Source organism: Miscanthus floridulus, chromosome 9, assembly GCF_019320115.1.
Source record: "Miscanthus floridulus cultivar M001 chromosome 9, ASM1932011v1, whole genome shotgun sequence".
Taxonomy (NCBI): domain Eukaryota; kingdom Viridiplantae; phylum Streptophyta; class Magnoliopsida; order Poales; family Poaceae; genus Miscanthus; species Miscanthus floridulus.
In genome coordinates this window covers 24,145,988-24,163,018 of record NC_089588.1, presented here as the reverse complement: position 1 = coordinate 24,163,018, position 17,031 = coordinate 24,145,988, and the positions used below count along the sequence as shown (strand labels likewise).

General features: G+C 44.3%; 1 long non-coding RNA gene across 1 annotated transcript; it reads left to right on the top strand.

Annotated features, from left to right (window-relative positions):
• Nucleotides 1-403, top strand: LOC136483637 (uncharacterized). Its single transcript, XR_010765558.1, has 3 exons — nucleotides 1-60; nucleotides 151-205; nucleotides 295-403. It is a non-coding gene; the product is annotated as an uncharacterized lncRNA (long non-coding RNA).
• The last annotated feature ends 16,628 nt before the right edge of the window (nucleotides 404-17,031 follow it).

The window sequence follows — 17,031 nt, the reverse complement described above, 5'->3', positions numbered from 1 at the left end:
TCTGTACTTTTATTACTCTTATGTGTATGAGCTTACCAACAGCCTTGCTGAAATACGTGGGTAAGTCAAATGTTTCATTCTTGCTCATTGTTCACTCCTAGGACCAATCCTGGCAATCTCTCCTACATTTGCTTTGTTTTTTTCTTTCAGGAATCTGCTTGCACTACATAGAATGGCAACTTTGCACCGTGACGAGCTTGGCCAGGTAATGCTGATTTTCTGCTCGCCACTGCTCTATTATTATGTTGTGGAATTCTGCATACCTGATTGTATGTATTTGGTTCTTGATTGCAGGAAACACTACTCAATCTCCTCCTCCGCAATTACCTCCATTACAACTTGTATGATCAAGCAGAAAAGCTTAGATCAAAGGCACCTCGTTTTGAAGCACATTCCAATCAACAAGTAATTCATTTGCTTATTCGGTTTGTTGTGATGCAGCTTTTGGATTTACTATGTTTTAGATTTAGCACTTGCAAACCATGTATGTAACTATTTCTATTAAGAGACTTCTAGTGGTTGCTCTGTTGGTGATTGAAGTATTATATCTTTCTTCAGAAAATTGATTTTGTAGGATTCGAATTTGAATTATTTATATATATGTGGTCAGATTTGAATTTGAATTATTATTTTTTTTTGCTGGAAAATCCACTGTAGGGGCGGTTCTTGATTGAACCGCCCTTACAAATACACACAGCAGGGGCGGCTGGTGATACAGCCGCCCCTACAGAAGTCCACTACAGGGGCGGCTGATATTACCAGCCACCCCTATAGAGGGCACTGTAGGGGTGGCTGAAAACACCAGCCGCCCCTACAGAGGGCACTGCAGGGGCGGTCAGGAAACCGCCCCTACAGAGGCACCCTCTGTAGGAACACCCTGGGAAGGGCGGCTGGCGCAGCCGCCCCTACAGAGGCTCTAGAGCCGCCCCTACAGTTAAATTCTGTAGTAGTGAGGGACGGCTCGTTTGGGAACTATTTGTACAGACGGCTTAATATAGAGCTGTCCCTACAAAAAAGGAAGCGTTGGTATAAATCCTTTCTTTTGTCACTACTATCGAAAAACATAATCGAGTCAGGCAAAAGTGATTAACCGGTATTAGGTATATCGATACATCAAATTTACAGTTAATAATTGCATTATCTCCAGGACTATCAATATATCCATAGGGTGCAAAAATGATCTGCAGTCCATGAAAGTGGACACCACTATCCAACTCCTCACGGCACCCTCCATGCTGATCCGACGGATGTAAGCCTCTCGGCGCTCGTACGAGAGGGCAAGCTGGAGGCTGTGTCCCATTCCTAGGAACAAGCTGAAGACACATTTCTGTTGGCCCTCAGACTAGGTATCTAGTGTAGACATTCCCTTGCCTCCCATTCCCAGGGCATCCACCTTCTTTAGATCTCTATTATTCATCCATGTACCTCTTTCTTTTAGTGTATTCTATGCCAGTGTCCCTTGGTCACATTGCTGAGGTAGAGGCGGAACCCAAGACCACTACATATATATAGTACATATTTTGGGGGAAGTTAATTAGTTTGAAGCAGGATGGGCCATCAACTAACTTTAACAAGTAGACACCAAGAATAAATGACTGGACCTCACACATAAATCAACAACAAGCTAGGCATTGCAGCCCTTCTCCATCTCGTATATTTCACCACATCCCCGACATCTAGGTCGTCCACCATAATCTAGATCTGAGATATTCACCAATTGCTGCCTTGTTGGTTTATTGGTGGGGTCCTTTGCCAGCTGCTGGTGACGTCAGCATCTGTCATTTGGGCTTCCCTCGAGCTAGAGTCATCTCCCCACTACATCCATAAAAATAGATGGTAATGAAAAAATATCCACCATAAGCACTGAAATATAGTTCCATAATGTAGATCTTATTTGTATGAACATTTGGTATAAGAAACATATTTTCTAGAGATCCTATGAATTAGTTATAAGTTTTTAAAGATTAAATGGTATTTTTTCCTACTTATAGAAAATACATTAGTTGGCAGATTTTACCAGGAAGCAACATGTTGAAGTGCACCGGCATGCCACAGGTCTTAAAGCTAACAGGGAATAGCAGGCGAGGCTAGATCAATGGTGAGTTTTGATTGGTCAGCGGTAAATGTTGATGGGTCTTCATTGGGCCAAAATGATCAAGGACTGGGCTACCTGTCCCAAAATGGTCACGTGCGTATGGGTGGGTTAGGAACGTCCTAGTGGGTTTGTAATAGAGGATCAGGAACAATATTGTGCACATGCTCGCAGCGTGGCCATCTCCTTGGTGGATTCCCAGAGGGAATTCGTGAGCTCCCACTACCCTAGATCTGGACATCACTGCTCGTTCAAAAACCCACTTCACTGTCGGATTTTGAACTGACAGTGACATACCGGCAGTGATGAGGGGTTGACATCACTATCGGTTCTTAAAAACCGACACTGATCTACAGGAAACAGTGTTGGTTCCTGGCTCCACCCGACAGTGTCCAGTTGAACAACACTGCCGGTTTGTAGAGCCAACCGACAGTGACGGTTGCTTCAAGAGTGTTGGTTCTTGGCTCAAGCTAGTAGTGTTGAGCAAGCCTACACTGTCGGTTCATGGATCAAAACGGCAGTGTTCTCGTAACTATCAGTGTCGGTTCATGGTTCAAGCCGGTAGTGTTGAGCAAGCCAACGCTGTCGGTTCATGGTTCAAACAGACAGTGTTGTAGTAAATATCAGTGTCGGTTTATGGATCAAACCGGCAGTGTTCTCGTAACTATCAGTGTCGGTTCATGGTTCAAGCCGGCAGTGTTGAGCAAGCCAACACTGTCGGTTTCCTTCTAACCGACAGTGATGGTTACGACAACACTACCGGTTTGTTGCTAACCGGCGGTGATGGCCCGTTCGTATTTTATTGTTTTATAATTTATTTTAATTTATATTTTTTCGTGGAATCGGGTTTCGCTTTATATACGCTATGTAGACGACAGGTCCATCAATATTAAACATTACAAATATTACAATTACAATTCAAATGTTCTTATCCACATCTCGATCCCTTAAAATAAAAAAGAAATGTTCTTGGACTTCACACATGCTTCTCGGACTTCCTACAATAATTTGGCGAGCCGCTCTGGGCCATACTGGTCCTTGTACCTCACGGATTGTGCAATGGAAAATACTCCATCTTTTTCCAATACCTCGGCTAAGATGAATTTTGCCAGCTCCGATTATAGTGCGACGATCTCCATGTCTGGCAGCCTTTCGTGCTTAAATTTCTTGCGCTGTCGTTCAAAATAGATGATATCCAAAGAGGAACAGTAAATCATTTTGTTGAATTATTAACAGACATAAATGAAATGGACATTATACACACCAACTTATCGGCTTCTTCCGATTTTCCGCCGATGTAGCTAAGCATTGCCCACATTACATAAAACCCGCATTCATTGTTTCCCACCGGCTGTGATAGGTACTTCCCCTCCATTTCGACAACCTTGAATGGGACCGGCGTCCCACCGATATGTCTTCTTCGGACACTGAGCAGCATTAAAAGGAGAAACATTAGAAAGCGGTATGTGTGACTAGAAAATAATAGTTATTAGGATCGCTTACTAATTCAGCACTGCCACTAGTGCATCCAGATGATGAAATGGTTTTTTCTTCGAGTCCCACACCTCGATCAGATTTTTGGCAAGATTGACACAAATGAAGACGAAATGGTTGCTGCAATCACAGAATCCTAATTATCAAATAATCTTAATGAAAAAAGAAGCATAAAATTAAAAGCCAAAAACACATACTCGCAGTTGTAGGCTAGAAGTATGTGGGTTTTCTTCTTCATCTTGAATTCGTCGAAAACAGCAATCAATCTCTGTTTCAGGTCTTCAACGTTACATCCATAGAGGCCTAGACATGTCCTCTCATTGACTCGCAAGGGGTCCAAGAAGCCTATGTAATCCCATTTTCTTTTTACAATGCAAAATTTTGATATACACCTACATAAAATCATGGGAAGTGCTCAAAAGTTAACAATTTGTCTCGAGAGAGTAGTTAATTGTAATATTGCGCGTGTAGGGTACTTACATAGTCCACAACGTCAACATTTGAACATCGAGATCGCGTTTCTGGTATAGCTGGAACAAGCACTCCCACTCGACATCGAACTTCTCTTCTTCGGGATAATGGAAAACATGTGGCGAACGGATAATAACCTCAAAACCAAAGTCGTCCGTCTCTGTTGCTTGAGCCATGTAATATTCATGCAACTGGCGCATATATGTTGTCAGATTTTTATACTCGTCATCGGGAACCAAAAGATTGCCCCTTTCATACTTCATTGCTGGTGTTCCCGTCCCTTGTACATCATAATAGATGTTCGCGGCCTCTTCCATGGTTAATCCTGGGTTGTCTTCGACGTACTTTTGTATGTTCCTTAAATCTTTATTGTGTATTTCTTCATCTCTTGTTGTAGCGTATTTATTTTGTGTTTGCCTTTCGAATTCGGACTTCAACATATACGAAGGTAGTGAGGTACAGAGATTGAAGAAACTAACAAAATCTTCCTTCGAGATGTGTGCTGTAAATTTTTCTTTCATCAAGGTGGTAACGCTGCCACTAAATGGTGTTTTTTCTTTTCTGTTGGTCCACTTTGGGAGCATTAGCGACCGAATCCAAGGACCTTTTTTGCGACTGCGAGGATGTCCTTGATCTTGTTTTGGGCTGAGGTGGAGGAGGAGGATGACGACAAGAATTATGTTTTCTCGGCGCTGATAAAGATGGAGGAGGAGGAGGTGGAGTCTCTTTTCTCGGGGCTGATGAAGATGGAGTCGGACGAGGAGGAATAGAAGGAGACCTCTGTCTTCTCGGGGGTGATGGCTCCGGATGAGGAGGGGAGTGATCTCTGTTGGGAGATGGTGAGTGATCATCGGGGGTGGGCAAAGACTCACAGTCGTCCTCATCATCAGAGGACAATTGATGGTCAAGCTTAATGAAGCGCTTGCGCTAGGCCACTTGAGAGCCCTTGTTTTGACCAAGTTTTGGCCTGTCTTCCGCTACGGGGTACTCAATGGGTATCTTGTTAAACTTCTTATCAAGTATTCTATCAATTGTGACACGAGCATACCGCAGTGGAATGGGGCGGCCATTAATTGTCCCGTCTCCCGCAGGCTAGGCCTGGCCGAGCGCCACCTTGTCCTTTGTCCATTCCTGACAGGTGTACAACCTAACATTGACAGGTTCAGTGATGTCGTCCACCGGATGAGGCAGATTCGCCTCTTCTTCGTCGAGCAGGGTCGATCCACAGCTGTTGTGACCCCTAAACTATGGGCTAACGGCACTAGGAGTAGGGTTTTGTGGTACTACTGACCCCTTGGATAGCAAAATTTGCTTGACTCGCGCTTCAACGATCGCCTCAATCCGTGCTTCCATTCTGTCTTCCATCTCTTTTAGTCTCCTCAAATACTCTGCCTCATGTTCCGCTCTATCCCTCGAGCGGCTCCGGTAAGTGTTAGATTCTTGGGGGAATGCTAGTTTCCAAGGAACAACACCGGTTCCTCTAGTGCGACCAGGGTGCTCCTTGGTTCCGAGTGCTTGGGTGAGCACGTCTTTCTCCCTATTAGAAGTGCGAGTCCCTTGCCTCACCTCCTCAGTTACCTGGGAGATCCTCTAGATGAGTTCGCTCATGGGTTGATTTGAGGAGCTAAAGCTCCCGTCCTCGGCGTGCCGTACATTTCTCGCCATACAGTATAATACCGATCTGGGCTCCCAATCGGCGGTCTCAACCTGAACGCCTTCCTCAGCAAGGCGATCCATCTTTTGAAGTTCTGCTTCAAATTCTGGCATCTTTTTGGCATACCCACGAGAGCCGAGATGATGAGGATTTGTCGCTTTCTATGAATTTTCCTTATTCTTCCTGCTCAGTTCTAAGTACTCCTCGGATAACCTGTATTCCTTGAAATCCTGCTAGAAGTCCTTCTGCTTGCTAAATTGTCCACCATCGAAATCTGGCTCTTTATTTTGGAGGAGAAATTCTTGTACAACGTCCCCTTGAAATTCTTGAAGCATGTCCCCATGATTTCTTTTGCTTTTTTCTTGACTAGGAAAGTGAAATACTCTGGGATCTTGACATCCCATATGTAATCCTTCTCGCTTTCGGGAACCCTCCACCGATCATCATCTTTCCCAATCCACTTCCTATACTTAATCGGGATGAAGTCCCTAACAAGTAACCCGAGGATAGTCTTGTATTTGCTCAAAGCTATAGGTGGTGAGTGTGGATCCCCAAATTCATCGAACTCAGTAATGTGCCAGTGTGCATTCCTACCAACAGGAATCTTTGACACGCCTCGCTTGGATCTGGCCTTCCTACTACCCGAACCCTCTGGCTCCTCAGCTGATGAAGGCTCCTGCTAGAGACAATAAGTAAGCTATGACCCTCTCAATTGATTAGCGTGTGTGGCTACATAGTGACATGATACCAAAGTTACCTGGCCATCTTGGTCATTTTGACCCAGATCGAGCAGGCTGGACGGGGTCCATGGCTACTCATTCTCACCGACCTAATTGACACCGTCACCGTTTATCAGATCATGTGGCTCTCTCGTCCCAGCGATATCAGCCGCTTCTTGTTGCCGATCAGTTCTTCAGCGACGGGGTAACAGGCGACGATGAGTCATGGCTGTGACACGATCGTGGTTAGTTTTGGCCACGGACAACTACTAATAGCATATGCTCATATATATATAATATGTTTAATGCAAAGTCTAATAATAAGTCCACATGCAACAAAGTCAAATAATAGCATATGTTCACCTAGAACAAATTCATTGTTTGATTGACCACATACAACAAAGTCCACCTACTCTTCTACGAAACTAAGCCTACATCAACATCCAAATAAGAAAAGCGATGACCATAGCCATAAATAAAAGCATGACATCTTTCCAAGACCAAGGAGCAATTCTCCTAATCTTCACATCTCCGGCGGGTGGCTTCTCTTCGATCTCTAGTGCCAGCGGATGACCATGGTTTGCATTCATTGGACCATAGTAGGCTGGTTGCCCATGGTTTGCAAGGTAGGCCGGATGACTATAGTAGGCCCTCAAAGCTTTAGCTTCTGTGTTGTATTTTTTGTGCAAATTACCAGGGTAGCGATTGACTTGAGCATAGCAATCTTCCCAGGTTCGATAAATCCCAGGCATGTGACCAACATGCACTACATACCATGCCATGGTTGCCTATACATTTAAGTAAATTAGGTTGTCATTCAAATATGATGTATTCTTATACAATTTAATATATTTACGAATAACACACGACCATTGCATAGATAGGAGTGTTTGGAAAATAGCTATTCACGTGCCTTAGTAATAGTTGTTAGATGTAGGAAAGATATAAAGAATATTTTTTATTCGTTAAAAACCAAATGATGATTTAGAGAGCCAGTTTAAGACTTTTGGATATACTCCTAGAGATGTCTAAGAGTCTTCAGTCTCACTATAAATCCCCCAACCATCGGCGCGAGGTTCTTTCACAAGTATCAGTGCAGGTAAGCATCTTTCCAAATTAGTGATACTTTGATCTGAAACTTACATGGTTGGTAGGGGCAAATATGCATCTCATACTATCCTAGGAAAGTGACATGCAAAAACTCATAATAAGATATGATTGTTGGAAAATATTCCCAGTTTAATGCACAAGGCTACATAACTATGTATTACTTGTAATCTTGCATAAGTTAATAATTATGCATCTTTATGCTGATAGCATGGAGAATTCCATGACAAGTTTGGACATATATTAGTTCTATAGGTCTAAAGAATTCCATGACAAGTTTGGAGAATTCACAGAGAAAATGCAAGTACTCTGAAAACAAACTACCATTAACGTTCAGAGAGCAATTTCTGTCAAGTATTACGAGTCCCTGCTATGTTTATCCTGGTAACAAAAAATAAAATTATGCTTTTGTTCTTATCAGTATACTAATGAATAGAGCTGAGCAACGTGCTACTAAGTAACAATGTACTACTTACTCGCAATGCGTCTAGAAACACAAAGAAACAGATAGCACACACTGTGTGGCAAACCTAGGTTCTAGCATTCACAGCTGCATGATCAAACTGTATGACAGCACACACTGCATGATCAAACTAATTCAAGTAAGCAGTTGTGGGACATTTCATCACACACGTAGCGGGCAGTGAGCCACGCACTCACCGTGGGGGGGGGGGAAGCAGCTGTCTGTGCGCTCCTGGAGGCCTCGGTGGTGGGACGGACGGCGTGGTGCTCCGGCTTGGCATGGACGATGCGGTGCTCCGGCTTGGGGCGGTGGACGGCGTGGGGCGGTGCTCCAACGTGGGGAGGTGCTCTGGCGTGGGGCGGTGCTCCGGCGTGGGGCAGTGGACGGCGTGGGGCGGTGCTCCGCCGTGGGGTGGTGCTCCGGCGGCGCGGGGGGAGGGGTTCGCGCGGGGTTGAAATGAATTATGATAATTTCAACCCGCGCCACTTTTATAGCAGTGGCTCATCACTGCCGGTTCTGCTTGTAAACCGATAGTGATGGGGCACATCACTGTTGGGTCACTCCCCAAACCGGCAGTGATGTGCTGTAGCAGTTAGGTGTTAAGTTAGGTGTTAAGTAGGATAAGTTTTCATTTTCTTTCGAACTCCTCCTACTGGCACAATGGTTAAGACCCCTCAACTTAGCCCCCGAGACCCGTGTTCGAGTCCCAGGCGGCCCAAATTTTTTGTTCTATTTTATAAATTATTAATTTATTTCGGGAAATAGCTCATCACTGCCGGTTTTGCTTGCAAACCGACAGTGATGGTGTACATCACTGTCGGGTTATTCCCCAAACCGGCAGTGATGTTGTGTAGCAGTTAGGTTTAACTTAGGTGTTAAGTAGGATAAGTTTTCATTTTCTTTCGAACTCGTCCTACTGGCACAATGGTTAAGACCTCTCAACTTAGCCCCCGAGACCCATGTTCGAGTCCCAGGCAGCCCAATTTTTTTGGTTTAATTTTATAATTTATTAAGCGGTCTAAAGGTCAAAAAGATAAAATAAATGTGTTGCATACCTGAATCGAACCGAAGCCTACAAGTTCCAAAGCAGCGGACAAACCATTGAGCTATCACCTGATTTTGGAAAGTTTGAAGGAATTTATTCTTTTGAGTGATTATCTGTCCCTGCTTTGCGCGTAGGCACTTCAACTCCCCGGCCACGCTGGTCGCGTGGTTCCCATATGAAGAGCCGTTGTTTTAATTACCCGGTCCATGAAGCGCAGTTCCCATGAAGAGCCCTTCAGTTCCCCACGAAGAGACGCCGCATTTACCCATCCATCGGCTAGCTGCTCTCACCGGTTCCTAAACACAAGCACGCTTCATCTTCCCAACGCAGGCGCGCTCTGTCTTCCCAACGCAGGCGCAATGGTGGTTCAACTGTTGCCAACGCAGGCGTGCTCCATCTTCCAAGGGGTGCGAGTTATTGCACCATGATCAGTTCCACCACCGACACGCCTATATAAGCCCCCCCCCCCATGCACACAGTCGGCCGCCACACCACTGTGCATCAAGAAAGCGAAGCACCGCCCTTTCCACGCACACCTTCCCGTGCCGTCGACCCACCGCCACGCACATGCCTCACGGCTTGAAGACAACATGGGCGAAGCTGAACCCGTTGTCCTCACGTCGCCCCCCGATGCCTCCACTGATGCCGTCGTCCGAATCGGACCTCGAGGTGAACCTCAAGGACGATCCGGACCGTGAGACCGCATCGAAGGAGGAACTAGAACCTCTTCTGGTGGAGGAGGTCATCTTCAACTTGTTGGAGATGGCTCGGAAGGAGGAGGAGGACCGGCACCTCCGCGCCATCACACAGAAGGAGACCGATGACTGCATCCTAAAGCGTGTCGTCGAGATCTCGAAGGAGGAGGAGCGCCGCCACGAGGAGGCAGAGAAGCGCCGCCGCGAGGAGGAGGAGCGCCACCGCCAAGAGGAGACAGAGCGGCGTCTCGCGATGGACGCAGAACTATGGCAGAACCTCCTAAATTATAGGACCCACATGCACTAGTCACTGTCCAACGACCTTTGGCATCTATGCATATGTTCCTGGTAACTTAAGAAGTCTGTCGGGTGTCCTTGGGGAACCCCGAATCATCCATGATTTCCGAGCAGGATCACATTACAGAGTCATTGCAGTATTACAACATTTATTCAAATATCTATACCAGAGTAAAAACAACGGAAGTCTTACAGTAACATAATTTACAAAATAGTAGCTTCAAACCTCACAACTAAGTTCGATGATTATTACAACACAAAATAGTGGAGTGGCATTATAATATAATACAAAACACACAACGAAACTGCCCTGCCCAAGGGCCACACATTTACTTCTCATCGTCATCACAAGGAACAACCGTCATGCAGCACGATCCAAAACAGATCTGCTCATGAGGCTCACCTGCAACAAGGGTCAACGAACCCTGAGTACAAAAGTACTCAATAAGACTTAACCGAAATAAGACTAAGAAAACTCAGGAATGCAGGCTCAGGGATTCAAGGTGTGGTTTTAGCAATAATCAAAGTTATTTTGCGTAAAAGCTCTTTAACAAAATTCTTTATTTCAACAGTTAAAACTTCATAAAATCATATACAAAGATGACACGATCCGTAATGAGATCATGAAACTTCATATCCAACACCTTCACAAACCATTCTCAAGTTCCAGTTATTAATACTACGATGATGAACAGTGAGTTGAGTCTCCATAACCGAGGAGCAACGATGATTCGAACCGATTAAAAACCCAGCTAGGGATTCCAGACCACACGACATATGTAGGTCCCCGACCTACATATACCAACCTACCCTTGGATCCTCTAAATGAGAATGGGTCCGCGCCACCCGAGAACACAGTACTCCACCAATCCAGTCCATGGACACGTGGGTACACGCTATTCCCGCCATCTCTCCACTCCCAGTGCGCGAGTAGCCATTCCCATAATAGAATAGCCGAGTAAAGGCTTACCGGAGTATGTGGTTAGTACTACAAAGTCTCACCTCATGCAATTCAACAACGGTACGGACCTTAATCGACACAGACGGAAAGTACCCGCTCACAAGACCTCCATGTCTTGTGGCTCACACACACCGAGTCCGTCCGGTCTAGATTTATTACTCCACATTCCCATATCACATGTTAACATAATTAACCAAAGTTCCATTTAAAGTTTGCAGGTGACGGGTAATCACTCGACTTTCATCGTTCTAAGCATAGCTAAGCAAAACTAGGCATATACGAATTTAAAACTGGTAATATGGTAACTATGGAATAACAAGGTTGGTAATGTACCAATTTGGTTTTCACCTGACTCCTAATCACTTAATGCAGTAAAGAGAAGCAAAAGCGAAATCAATTTGTAAAATACAAGGTAGGGTTGTATGCATCCGGGGCTTGCCTTCGTTGACGGAAAAGTCTGGTTCCTACGACGTTTCACAAGTATTCGATCCGACCTCAACAGACGGATTAACCTCTTCCGCAACTTGATTAACTACCACGTGTTCACCTTCGTTCACTACACGTAGTAACAATGCCATGTTTAACATGATGCGGAATACGAAACATGATGCTCGATGATGGATGCAAAGATTAACAATTTGAATACAACTTTCCTTCGCGGTACAGTTACAAGTCAAACTAACCAAATTTTTTTCGTACTACTTACATCAATTGCCAAAGATCATTACGAACTAATGACCCAAGGACATCACTCAATCAAAAATTCAATCAAAACTTAAATCATTAAAAGTTACTATTTGCTTTTATGAATTAATTATTTAATTAAGAATTATGAAATAAATCAACTTGTTCCAAATGACCTCAAAATTTTTACAAATGTTCATCACATAATAACTAAGTGGCAAAACAAATTTCAAATTTTTTGGACAATTAAATAAGCCTAGAAAAATCATGGAAATCCATTTATTAATAAATTGAGCAATTTTCATCACATTAAAAATACTGAAAAACATTATTTCATATTTTTATTAAATACTATACATCACATAGAAGTCACACAAAAATTTTCATAATTTTTGGAGCTCTAAATAAATCTACACAAAAACAACAAATTACATCACTATTAATTCAAATCTGAAAATAGAAAAATTCCATTTGAACGTTGAGTCACTGACAACCCGACCCCACCTGTCATCCCCTTCCTCCCTTGCTGACTCCGGCGACACGCGCGCTGACTGGCGATTCCTCGCCGACGGCGAGACCAACGGTGACGACCAAGGTACCAACACACTACCCTCGACTAGGCGCATCAATCTAGGGCACAAGCTGGACTAGCTACGGACTGGACCGAGCACTACGCCGGCCACGACGGCGCGGCTACGCTACGCTGGCGATGTGAGACCTGTAAAGCTTAAACAGATGGCCCAGGAAGCATCAGTAGCTCACCCCAAACGCGACTGAGTAGAGCACAAGGCCAGAGGAGCAACAGAGAGGTGGGTCGACGTTCCGAGCAAGCACGACAGAGCAGACCGTCGTCGGTGGCGATGCTCCGGTGGCTGTGGTGGTCAAAATGAGAAATCAATGGGTCATAGAGTACCACAGCATCATGGTGAAGCTGAAGCAAGACTCAGCAGGGGCAGAGGCGCACCGTGGAGCTCTGGCCACGGCGAAGTGCTTGCGACAGGGACGCTGCCGGCTGCGAGGAAGAAGAGCGCGCACAGCAGTTTCCCGGTGAAATCAAACTAAATTGGTGGGTTGGCTGGGCGCGCAAGGATAAGGCGGAGCTATTGAGCGCTACACTGCGATGGCACAGGCGCTGGTTCGACGGTGGGAGCTCGCCGGAGATGAGCAAGGCGACGGGAAAACCGAGTACTGATATTTTAATTTTTCATCACTCAATATCCTAATTTACCTTTTTGAGAGAGAAATCCCACCAAATCAAACATTGATTTAATTTGAAACATGACATAATAAACATCTGAATTCACAATTATTACATAATATCTCAAACACACACTACATTAAATCACTATATCATCAAGTGGGCACAACAGTGAACTTCTTCTTTACGTATGTCCCTTGGTTATGATCGCGTCGTAACCATGGAGTGTCCTCATCATTTACCAAGATGCTAGGGTCTTTGTTCACTTTGAATGGCGGAATTTGGTCATCCTTTTCATAATCTTCTGACATGTCCGACTTGTCCTCAATTCCCACGATGACTCTTTTCTCTGAAAGAACTATGTGGCGCTTTGGCTCTTTGGTTGAGTCATTATCGTTTTTCCCTCTTTTTGGTTTGGTAGACATATCATTGACATAGAACACCTGATTCACATCCTTGGCAAGGACGAATGGTTTGTCTTTGTACCCAATATTACTAAGGTCTACTATTGTCATTCCATACTCGTTGTCTACTGTTACCCCCACCTCCGGTCACCTTGACCCATTGGCACTTGAACAATGGGATCTTCAAAGTAGGTGCATATTCTAGTTCCCATATTTCATCTATGCGTCCATAATATGTCTGCTTATTCCCATTCGGGTCTATGGCATCTATGCGGACACCACTGTTTTGGTTGGTACTCCTTTTATCTTGGGCTACTGTGTAGAATATGTTCCCATTTATCTCGTACCCTTTGTATGTGATGATATGCCATGATGGTTGCATAGCCAATAAATACAGTTGCTCATGGATGCTCTCATCACCTTGACATTTTTTTCGCAACCAACCGCCGAAAGTTTCCATGTGCTTACGCGTAATCCAAGCTTCAGTCTTCCCTAGAAACTCGGATCGTTAGTGATCCTTGTGTGTCTCAATATACAAATCTACCAAAGAAGAGTTCTGTAGAACTGTGTAGTGCGCTTTATTGAAATAATCATCATCCATACCAATATATGTTTTCCTCCCTAGTGTCCCCTTTCCGCTTAGTCTCCCCTCATGTCTCGATTCAGGAACACCAATCGAGTCAAGGTCGGGAATAAAGTCAACACAGAACTCAATGACCTCTTCTGTTCCATAGCCCTTGGCAATGCTTCCTTCTGGGCGAGCACGATTGTGAACATATTTCTTCAGGACTCCCATGAATCTCTCTAAGGGGAACATGTTGTGTAGGAACACAGGACCGAGAATGAAAATCTCCTTGACTAGGTGAACTAGGAGGTGTGTCATGATATCAAAGAAGGAAGGAGGGAACACCAACTCAAAGCTGACGAGACATTGAACCACATCATTCTGTAGTTTAGCTAGATCAGTTGGATCAATTGCCTTCTAAGAAATTGCATTGAGGAATGCACATAGCTTCACGGTGGCTAGACGTACATTTGGAGGTAGAATTCCTCTTAATGCAACTGGAAGTAATTGCGTCATGAGAACGTGACAGTCATGGGACTTTAAGTTATAGAATTTCTTCTCTAGCACATTTATAATACCCTTTATATTCGAGGAGAATCCAGATGGTACCTTGATGTTGTTTAAGCATTCAAACATGATTTCCTTCTCCTCTTTGCTTAGAGTGTAGCTGGTAGGACGTAAGTAATGGCGTCCATCATCTGTCTTCTCTGGATGCAGGTTGTCTCTTTCTCTCAAACAACGCAGGTCATGTCGTGCTTCAAATGTGTCCTTAGGCTTTCCATACACACCCATGAAGCCTAGCAGGTTCACACAAAGATTCTTCATCAAGTGCATCACGTCGATCGAGCTATGGACCTCTAGGACTTGCCAATAGGGTAGGTCCCAAAATATGGACTTCTTCTTCCACATGGGTGCGTGACCATTAGCATCGTTCGGAACAGGTTGGCTGCCATGTCCTTTTCCAAAGACGATTTTCACATCATTGACCATATCGAGTACATCCTCACCGGTTCGGTTGCGAGGCTTGGTCAGGTGGTCTGCCTTTCCTTTAAAATGCTTGCCTTTCTTTCTTACGGGATGATTTGCAGGAAGAAATCGACGATGGCCAAGGTACACGACCTTTCGACATTTTTTCAAGAATACACCTCTAATATCACCGAAGCAGTGTGTGCATGCATTATATCCCTTGTTTGTCTGTCCTGAAAGATTACTTAGAGCAGGCCAATCATTGATTGTTATGAACAACAATGCTCGCAGATCAAAGTGTTCCTATTTGTACTCATCCCACACACGTACACCTTCTTTATTCCACAAAATAAGAAGTTCGTCAATAAGTGGTCTTAGGTACACATTGATGTCATTGCCAGGTTGCTTCGGGCCTTGGATGAGCATAGGCATCATAATGAACTTCCGCTTCATGCATAACCAAGGAGGAATGTTGTAGATACTTAGAGTAACAGGCCAAGTGCTATGACTACTGTTCTGCTCTCCAAAAGGATTGATACCATCTGTACTTAAAGCAAACCTTAAGTTTCTTGCGTCATTTGCAAACTCCAGGAATTCTCTGTCGATTGCTCTCCACTGGGACCCATCAGAGGGTGTCTCAACATATTGTCTACTTTACGGTCTTGTTTGTGCCATCGCAACAATTTTGCATGTTCTTAGTTTCTGAACAGACGTTTCAAGCGTGGTATTATAGGAGCATACCACATAACCTTGGCAGGGATTTTCTTCCACGGACGTTCGCCCTCAACATCACCAGGGTCATCTCGCCTGATCTTATACCGCGATGCATGGCATACCGGGCATGCATCCAATTTCTCGTACTCTTTGCCATGGTACAGGATGCAGTCATTAGGACATGCATGTATCTTCTTGATTTCTAGCCCCATAGGACAGACAACTTGTTTTGCTTCATAGGTAGTGGCGGGCAATTCATTGTCCTTTCGAAGCATCTTCTTTTGGATTTTTAGTAACTCTCCAAATCTCTTGTCAGATACACCATTCTTTGCCTTCCATTGTAGCAATTCTAGTGTGGTTCCCAACTTTTTCTGCCCTGCATCACAAGTTGGGTACAACAATTTCTTGTGATCTTCTAGCATCCGCTCGAACTTGATCTTCTCCTTTTCACTTTCACATTCTCTTTGTGCGTCACGAATGACCTGACAAAGATCATCAGCCGGATCATCTTCTGCGGCTACCTCTTCTTCAGCTTCTCCCATTGCAGTATCATTGAAGCACGCACCATTGGGAATAATATCATTGTCGTCCCATTGTTCTTCTTCACCTTCTTCCATTACAACACCGGTTTCTCCGTGCTTCATCCAACAAATATAGTTTGACATGAAACCCGACTTGAACAAGTGTGAATGAAGAGTCTTTGAGCAAGAATATTCCACCGTATTCTTACATATGGCACATGGGCAGCACATAAAACCGTCGCGTTTGTTTGCCTCGGCCGCACGTAACAAAGAATGCACGCCGTCAATGAACTCTTGGGAGCGGCGATCAGCATTGTACATCCAATGCCGGCTCATCTGCATTACATGACATAAATACCATATTAAAACCTAGATCATAATTAATTATTTATACAACATGCGTGCCACCACAAAAGGTACAAATTTATGAAAGCATCGCTACAATGTAGACAATCCCAACTACCACTAAAAGAACTAAAGCTAAAATACATTTTAGGAGCACAAGGATTTTGCGACAAATCTCAACTAAAACAGACAGATCCCCCGATTGTGCAACATCTTTGGGCTTCTTCGGCTGGATCACTGCCTCATTAGCCGCCGTATCTGCCTGTTGTGCAAGATATTTTTGCACGAGTTCAACATACTCTTCCTCCCAGTAGAAGCCTGAACATCGTCCACTGCCATCCCACTGAAATTAAAACAAAAAATTAGAACTTTAATCACAACCATCATGAAAATAGGTATAAACTAACCATAATCATTAAATACGATAAAATAACTCACATTGCGATCCGGACACTTGTAGAAGATACGATCCTTGTTGGGACCCTCCTTCACTCGGTACTTCATCACAATCTTCGTCTCATCACGACACTTGCCGCATGGAATGAGAGGGAGGCCCGACCTAAGTCGCTTTGGAAACCCATGAGAGGCCGAGGATCCGGAAGCAGTTGCCATCTACTCTCTAAACTCATTTTTTAA